General features: G+C 39.0%; 1 pseudogene across 1 annotated transcript; it reads right to left on the bottom strand.

Annotated features, from left to right (window-relative positions):
* Positions 1-3,727: 3,727 nt before the first annotated feature.
* LOC148724008 (uncharacterized) lies at positions 3,728-7,156 on the bottom strand (annotated as a pseudogene). The gene is made up of 3 exons (XR_015992078.1): positions 7,151-7,156; positions 5,793-5,999; positions 3,728-5,549 (listed from the first exon to the last, which is right to left on the bottom strand). The product of XR_015992078.1 is annotated as an uncharacterized LOC148724008 (transcript).
* Between the last annotated feature and the right edge of the window lie 1,572 nt (positions 7,157-8,728).

Here is an 8,728-nt window from a genome sequence, read left to right as displayed (position 1 = left end):
CATCCAAGAGGGGAAAGACAGAGTACGAACGACCTTTTAGCCCACAACGAAGTCTGCCGAAATTTACCCGATGTTCCTCGTTCTTGGCTTTTGTTTGTTTCGGAACAGTTTCGGTCGCTCAACGCTTGGTGACGATTTTTTCGGATCGCTCCAAATGTTACTCAGAATTAGCACGTTATCACACTGTTTCCCAATAGGCCCTTTTCAGCGGCATATGGTATTTCGAGGACTGGACTGGACTGGACTGGCCTGGACTAGTAAAACGTGGACTAGTAAAGCGCGGACTAGTAAAACGAGGACTAGTAAAACGCGGACTAGTAAAACGCGGACTAGTAAAACGCGGACTAGTAAAACGCGGACTAGTAAAACGCGGACTAGTAAAACGAGGACTAGTAAAACGCGGACTAGTAAAACGTGGACTAGTAAAACGCGGACTAGTAAAACGCGGACTAGTAAAACGTGGACTAGTAAAACGAGGACTAGCAAAACGCGGACTAGTAAAACGCGGACTAGTAAAACGACAACAACAAAAAAAACATTTTCATACGAAGTCGATCATAAGACTTAATGGCAAGCCAATTTAGTAAGTGACAATACCTGTTTGACTTTTAAGCTGCAAATGGGTTTGACATGCGCCAGATACAAACGAATTTATAAGTTTAGCCTAAGAATGAATTTATTCAGCACCAGTTCAAAATCCTAAAATACACTTTCGTCGTAAATTTCACGGCAGAAACGCAGGAATTCGATGAATAAAAGTCGCATTAAATCTCCTTGTGTCTAGGTAGAAAGAGTCTCATTGACTTCAGCTTTTCGGTGGAAGAAACACCGATTTACACACGCCATTACAGAAAACAAACAAGCTGACTGACAACTCCCGGCCAAAACACATATTTGCATTCACTTACAATTTGACTTTCCGTGAAATTTTAAAACGGAACAGAGGTAAATCTTCGAAGATTAATCGTCGTCGGAAATAAAAAATACTTTCCGTAAGATCTCTAACTGTTTTTCTTTTTACGAGAAAGTCGTCGCATGATAATTTAACTCGTGTGTGTTTGTCATACCAGTACTGCTGTTTCTTCAAAAGCGTATGCTTCTTTCTTCTTCAATTGACAGGTGTCACATCGTCACAGTTGCTTATCAAAAAAATGTTTCGGCGAAAACATCCTCTTTAACTTGAATAACGCTTGTTTTCTTTATAACTCACTCGCCATCAAATTGTGAAGTTCAAGGAGGATTTTCCCGTAATTAAACTCGTAATTGTAGCCCTAAATCATTCGGGTTCTTTTAGCAATCATTCTTTTTATGCGTTAGAAAAAGATAAAAGTGTTATTCACCAGCATAGGTCGGTCCGTAATGGGAACTTCTGAACTGTTCGTATATTTCTGAACTGTTCAAAAATTGGTGTAGCATCCTGGATTCTTTAAGGCTCGGGTCGCATTACGACCGAATTGTTTACTCTAGGGATTAAACTCTGTCAACACAAGCATTTTCTAATGCGACCCAATTTTTGCGGTTTCCTAAAAGTTTCAAAATTCTAAAAATCATCAAAGACGCCGGTGTGCCTGGGTGGGGCTGACCGATTTTGCCAATTTTTTTGAAACGAAAGGACCCGCGTCCGTTGCGGACAAAGTTGTTATTTGTGCGTGCGTGTGAAAAAAGATAAAAACCAAAAAGAGCGGGAAACACATATTTGCATTCACTTACAATTTCACTTTCCGTGACATTTTAAAACGGAACAGAGGTAAATCTTCGAAGATTAATCGTCGTTGGAAATAAAAAATACTTTTCGTAAGATCTCTGTTTTTCTCTTTACGAGAAAATCGTCGCATGATCAGTTAACACGTGTGTGTTTGTCACACAAGTACTGCTGTTTCTTCAAAAGCGTATGCTTCAATATTGACAGGTGTCACATCGTGACAGTTACTTTTCAAAAAAATGTTTGAAAATTTGTTCGGAAGCCTTTTAACTATCTTTACACTGACAAATAAAAATATTTCGGCGAAAGCTTTCTCTTTAATTTGAATAACGTTTGTTTTCTTTATAACTCACTCGCTATAAAATTGTTCAGTTCAAGGAGGATTTTCCCGTAAATAATCTCGTAATTGTAGCCCTAAAATCATTCGGGTTCCTCAAATTAAAGAGAAAACTTTCAACGAAAGATTTTTATTTGTAAAGGTAGTTAAAAGGCGTCCGAGCAAATTTTCAAACAGTTTTTGGAAAAGTAACTGTCACGATGTGACACCTGTCAATTGAAGCATACGCTTTTGAAGACACAGCAGTACTTGTGTGACAAACACACACGAGTTAATTAATCATGCGACGATTTTCTCGTAAAGAGAAAAACAGAGATCTTACGAAAAGTATTTTTTATTTCCAACGACGATTAATCTTCGAAGATTTACCTCTGTTCCGTTTTAAAATGTCACGGAAAGTGAAATTGTAAGTGAATGCAAATTGTGTTTTGGAGTCGTCAGTCTGCTTGTTTGTTTTCTGTAACGGCGTGTGTAAATCGGTTATTCTTCCACCGAAAAGCTGAAGTCAATGAGACTCTTTCTACCTAGACACAAGGAGATTTAATGCGACTTTTATTCATCGAATTCCTGCGTTTCTGCCGTGAAATTTACGACCAAAGTGTATTTTAGAATTTTGAACTGGTGCTGAATAAAATTCTTTCTTGGCCTAAACTTATAAATTCGTTTGTATCTGGCGCATGTCAAACCCATTTGCAGCTTAAAAGTCAAACAGGGATTGTCACTAACTAAATTGGCTTGCCATTAAGTCTTATGATCGCCTTCGTATGAAATTGTTTTTTTTGTTGTTGTCGTTTTACTAGTCCCCGTTTTACTAGTCCTCGTTTTACTAGTCCTCGTTTTACTAGTCCACGTTTTACTAGTCCGCGTTTTACTAGTCCGCGTTTTACGAGTCCACGTTTTACTAGTCCGCGTTTTACTAGTCCTCGTTTTACTAGTCCACGTTTTACTAGTCCGCGTTTTACTAGTCCTCGTTTTACTAGTCCACGCTTTACTAGTCCGCGCTTTACTAGTCCACGTTTTACTAGTCCAGTCCAGTCCAGTCCAGTCCAGTCCACGGAATTCCATATGCCCTTTGCAGCTAGATTCGGAGTACTACAGAAGACGATAAGTATCTCAAAATTATTTCAGGATGGCGGGTAAAAATCCAAAACTTTACCTTACAGAAATGTAGTCGTGTGGAACGTGTAGTCGGTGCATCATGAAAACTTAAAGAGAAAATTTTTCCTTTGAAGAGAGAGCATTTCACCGTTTGAATCAGGGAATTATGCCCAGTAGATGCGAAGATATAATTTTTTCAGTTCTTGCTGTAACTCCACAAAAGATGATAATCATCTCAAAATAATTTCACAGTGGCGTCTCCGGCACGTAATTGAAAAAGGACTTTTCTCTTCAGAAATAACTAGATAGGTTTGATCTACACATCGTGGAAGCATTGAAGAAAAATTTTACTTTTTCGGAAAGAGAACATTTTACCATTTCAAAAGGTGACAAATGATTATGAAAGCCACTAAATTTGCGAAGCAATCAAATGTCCGAACTGATACGATACCTTGATTTAAACAATGACCCTATAAAATGGTGGAATTGCGGAACGGCGGAATATTATACAACGTGGAATTCTTTGTTGTATGAAAAAAACGTCTCACAAAAATGGTATTGCAATTAAATAAGAAAATAATTTATGATTGACCGGAAAAATTAAAGTTAAACTGAAAAAAGCCTAGCTTAATCATTATTGGAGCCTAGAGAATAGAGGAAAAGTGAGGTTCTTGAGCTCACCCTTAAAAGTTATCATTACTGTTATCATCATCATTATTGTTTTCAATATGATTATTTGTTACCATTATTATTGGTGGTTGAATGTCACTTAGTCATTATATTCACGATATCCTCGAATCATCTTTCTCTTGTGGAACTGGGTGCTCATAAATATGTGGGGTGAGATGCGGCAGTATTAGCCGCATGCAGTCTTAGCAGCCTATTTTTTATGTTGCCTTGCGTCTGATCAGTAATGGTCGGTAATAGATCAACCTCGTTTCCAGGGCCTTTTCCCGCCCCACCCACTCCCAACAGAGGGAAAAGGCCCTGGGAAAGAGGTTGAGTAATAGATCACAAATGACGTCAAAATGTTTAAGAACAAAAAAGTGTCAGTGATGTTCTAACGTCTTCTGTGATATATTAGCGAACAGACACGACAACTTAAAATCTTTTTTCATATAATAAAGAAGCAAAATTTTGTTAATGGTTACGTCATCTTTGCGTCTATCATTTGGTAGATCATGGGTAGAAACCAATCAAATGCATACATAATTCAGCTTAGTACATAATAGATCACCACCAAATAGTGCGAAGAAAACAAACTTTTGAGCTACCTCTGCCAAACACAGACCGACTCCGTAATTTAACTAGTTACAACTCACTAACCTTGTGAAAGAATATGGACACCATCTGGCATGTTAGTTTGTTTTAAAACGTACAACTACCCGAAGTCTTTTGTTTTATCAGCATGACTGATCAATCAAGTGTAAGCTGGGCAATATGACTACGCACTGAGAGGGTTTAAAGGGGTTATCCGTTAACCATAAAACGGCCAAAAAAAAGTAAGTTGTTGGGCGTAAAATCGACAGATTTTAACCTTAAGTCTTTACAAAACTTAGCCACAAAATTGTTTTCTTTCTAAAATGCCATTTTGCGTCAGTTTGGGTTAACCGTGGCCGGAAAATGGCCAAAATTTTGACCGTCTGCCGAAGAAGCCATCAGTCCATGAAGACCCTCCGTTAAGTGTCATGTTTGGGTTCGTTAAGTGTCATGAAGTGTTATGTTTGGGTTCGTTAAGTGTCATGAAGTGTTATGTTTGGGTTTGTTAAGTGTCATGAAGTTAGGTCTACTAACCGCTAAACTTGGTCGAGCGCTAAACTTGGCCATGATATTTAATTTAAATATCATGGCAAACCCCTCTACAAACAAATGAAACAAAGCAAGAAAAAATGATAATGAAGACTCGTAGTTAAACGTAAGGTTCAGTCAAATAAATATAACGGATCATTCATTCCAAAAATGGATTTTTAACTATTAATTTGTGGAAAAGGCGCTAATGTAATGTTCAGTCTGCCGTCATATGCACCAGTATTCTCCTCTCTTCCGTGAAGGCCATTCGTCCATGCTGAACGTTCAGATTATTAAGCGCTATTAAGTCGCCCTTCTTCCACCGAAATCCAACCGCGCATGACCATGAAACTGCTCTGATGTTTTGCAACACTTCCGGTTCGATGTCACTTCCGTCTCCATAATAGGTGTGACAGGGATATTTATAATCCGGGAGATCAGAACCTTTGTACTGTGGCAGTGCTTTCGAGTAAGTATAATGGTGAGCTCCAGCTTGGTTGACCAGATATTTTCTCCTGTCACTGGGTGAGAAAGAAAGGCCGGCGCGCTGTAAGTCAGGTACATATCACCGTTATCGTCCCATCTTACAGCACAGCCTCGCTGCTGTGCTCTTATTTCTGCTTCCTAAAAGATTAAATGAGAGTAACCTTGCTTCTGTGCTCTTATTTCTGCTTCCTAAAAGATTAAATGAGAGTAACCTTGCTTCTGTGCTCTTATTTCTGCTTCCTAAAGGATTAAATGAGGTCAATAATGCAAATTAAATGCAAGAGTTTGAGATTAAAATCATCATTTCAGTTTTAAATCTTTACAATTCTTTTTTGTCTTCAAAAGAAAATCGGACTCCTAATATGAACCAAGTTGTATTACCTTCTTGTCGTCAGTGTATAACTGATGCTGCCAGGGAATGTATTCTGATCGTGATTTGTCCGGCAGATGTCGTGCATATATGATTCCTTTCTCTTCGAACTTTTTCACGACTTCGGGATCAAGTTTGGATACAATGTCGCTGCATTTAGCCAGTGGTGTCTCGCCACCACAACTCTCGCCAGGCTCTTTTAGGCAGAAAAAGAATACCTAGAGAAGAAGATAAATGAATTAATAAAATAGAGGGCAAAATTACTGAATGCTGATCGGTCACTGAAGAGGGTATTTTTTCTTAATTTTGCTTGAGAAGAGGGCAAAATTACTAGCTCATGATTGGTACTCAGGTTGCCTAGCAACAGCTTGTGCTATCGAAAAGTTGTTGCCGAAGATTTTCTGTAACAATGGCGTCTCGTTTTGAGATAGTTGACGAGGAATATATCGAAGAATTAAAAGACAAGAGTGAAAACGAAAACACGAGGAAAAGCACCGAGTACTGGAAGAACCTTTTTAAAAAGTGGGCGAATGAAAGAAACTTCCAAGCAAATTTAGAAGAGTACGAAAGCGATGTCTTCGACCGAACACTGGAGCAGTTTTATGCCGAGTTACGAAAAGAAAACGGGGATGAATATCAGCCCGACTTCCTGAAAGTAATGCAGGCATCACTGGAGAGATATCTAAAATCAAAAGCGTATCCAAAGTCCTGGTATCTTTGTGCAAAAATAAAATTTCATTCAGCTCATTCGTGCGTTTGTGGCCATTGATTCTCTTTCAACTTTAAATGGCTTCCTATGACTGATTACTGAAGAGCGCTTTCAGAAATTCAGAAATTTTCCCCTCAATTTCATTAACAAGTAATCGCAATGGGTCCTCGTAAAATTAAGGATTAATATTACTTGTGTTTCCAGAAGTTGCTGAAATTGCCCTCGTCGCTTTGCGAGTCGGGCAATTTCAGCAACTAGTGAAAACACGCGTGATATAATCCTTAATTTTACTCGACCCCATGCGATTAACTATACGAATGGAAAAACATGAATGAACGGATCAAAGAATGGACGAATGAAAAAATCAAGGAATTGGCGAATGAGTGCATGAACGAATGAACACATGAAAACACGAACGGATGAACACGTGACTGCAAAACCAATAAAGCAATGAAGCAATGGGTGAATGAACAAATGAACGAACGAAAGAACGAACGAATAGCCAAACGAAAGAATTTACGGATGGACGTATGGGGGAGGATTCTGTACTAAAATGCAATACGTTCGTAGCCTTCATTTTGTTATATCGTTTGCTTCGTGGCATTGGATTGCACTATCTTACCATTAGATCGTTCCTCCATTCCATTGAGTCACTGATACCTCCATGCTATCAGATCGTATCTCCATGCCATTGGATCATATTTGCATGCTATTAAATCGTATCTCCATGTCATTCTACTGAAACTGTTTACCATTAGATTGTACTTCCATGTCATTGGATCATATGTGCATGCCATTAGATCGTATCTTTATGCTATTAGTCTGTGACTGTTGCCACAATGCCAGTGCTAATGGAAAGAGCCCAGAAAGATGGATGGATCAACACCCAAATCCAGAAAGGAACTCTTGTTAAGGAGGATAGCCAATCTAAGAGAAGTTTTAAGAGACTGAGTTCCTCTCAAACAAAAACAACTATGTTGGAAAATTTTAGGTTATTCACATCCGCAGGGTTTGTATAAACTGGCTTGGCTTGCACAGTCTTTATTGTCGCCAGTTGTTGCAAAAAACATCCTTTAAACTGGCAAATATGGTCATGGAAGACCTTGAAGAAAGAGCATTAACTACTCTTATCAATCAACCTCTGTTTTGGAAACTATTTGTGGCCGACGTGAATACAACTACGAAACCTGATAGTACTCAGACTTTTCTCGAACATTTGAACTCAATTAAACCCTACATTAAGTTCACGATTGAACGCGAAGGCGAGGGGAAAATTGCCTTCATTGACTCCATGGTTCACCACCAGGAAGACGGAAGATTAACCACCACCGTCTACCGGAAACCTACCCACACTGATCGCTATCTGTCTTTTTCATCGCACCATCCCCAGTATACATAATCGAGCTGTGGTTAAGTCATTGATGGATCGGGCCGAAAAAATGCCTACAACAAAATCCGACCAAATGAAGGAAAAACAACGAGTAATATTGACATTGCAGTCCAATGGATACCCCAAGCATTTCATCTTGGGTGCCAGCAAGCCTAAACCATCGTTGAAAGACATAACCACAGTTGCAGAATCTGCACGGGGGCACAGTACAATTCCATACATATGGGGGACCTCTGAGCCAATAAAGAGAGTTCTGAAAAAACTACGGCATTAAAGTGACATTTAAAGCCTATCAGACAATAAGCCAGATGTTTCCAAAACCGAAAGACCAAATAGACAAAGAAGAAACCCGTAACCCCGTTTACGACATTTCTTGCGCTGATTGCAGCAAGAGTTACCTCGGCGAAACAGAAAAAAATTCATAACAAGAAAAGGTGAGCACCAAAAGGATGTCGCGCAGCGACAAGGCGAAAGGTGATAAAGCAAGGTTGAATTGCTAAGCTTTTGCTTGACGCGATATTAAAATCAACTTTTTGATGTTACCGTAGTTTCGAATTGTTTGTGCGAGAAAGTCTGGTAACTAATTATGAGCACCAAGTCGAGGCTGAGGAGAGATCGGGATGGGGAGTTACTACATCACCTACATCACGGGCGACGAGCCAGGCAAGAAAAATAGTCCGAAATATGAGTGGTCAGCGGTGTAAAAGCCTTAATAACTCATATGTAGAGACAAATCATTTGTAGTTACAAAAACTAATCGTGTTATCGATCCCGAAATGTTAACAATTAACTTTGCTAAAGAACAACTTAAGCAATTTTGTTCATAAGCGTCGATTATACAAATATTT

This window comes from Stylophora pistillata, chromosome 9, assembly GCF_964205215.1.
Source record: "Stylophora pistillata chromosome 9, jaStyPist1.2, whole genome shotgun sequence".
Classification (NCBI taxonomy): Eukaryota; Metazoa; Cnidaria; class Anthozoa; order Scleractinia; family Pocilloporidae; genus Stylophora; species Stylophora pistillata.
Note: the sequence above shows the minus strand (reverse complement) of the source record. Positions and strands in the feature narration are given on the sequence as shown.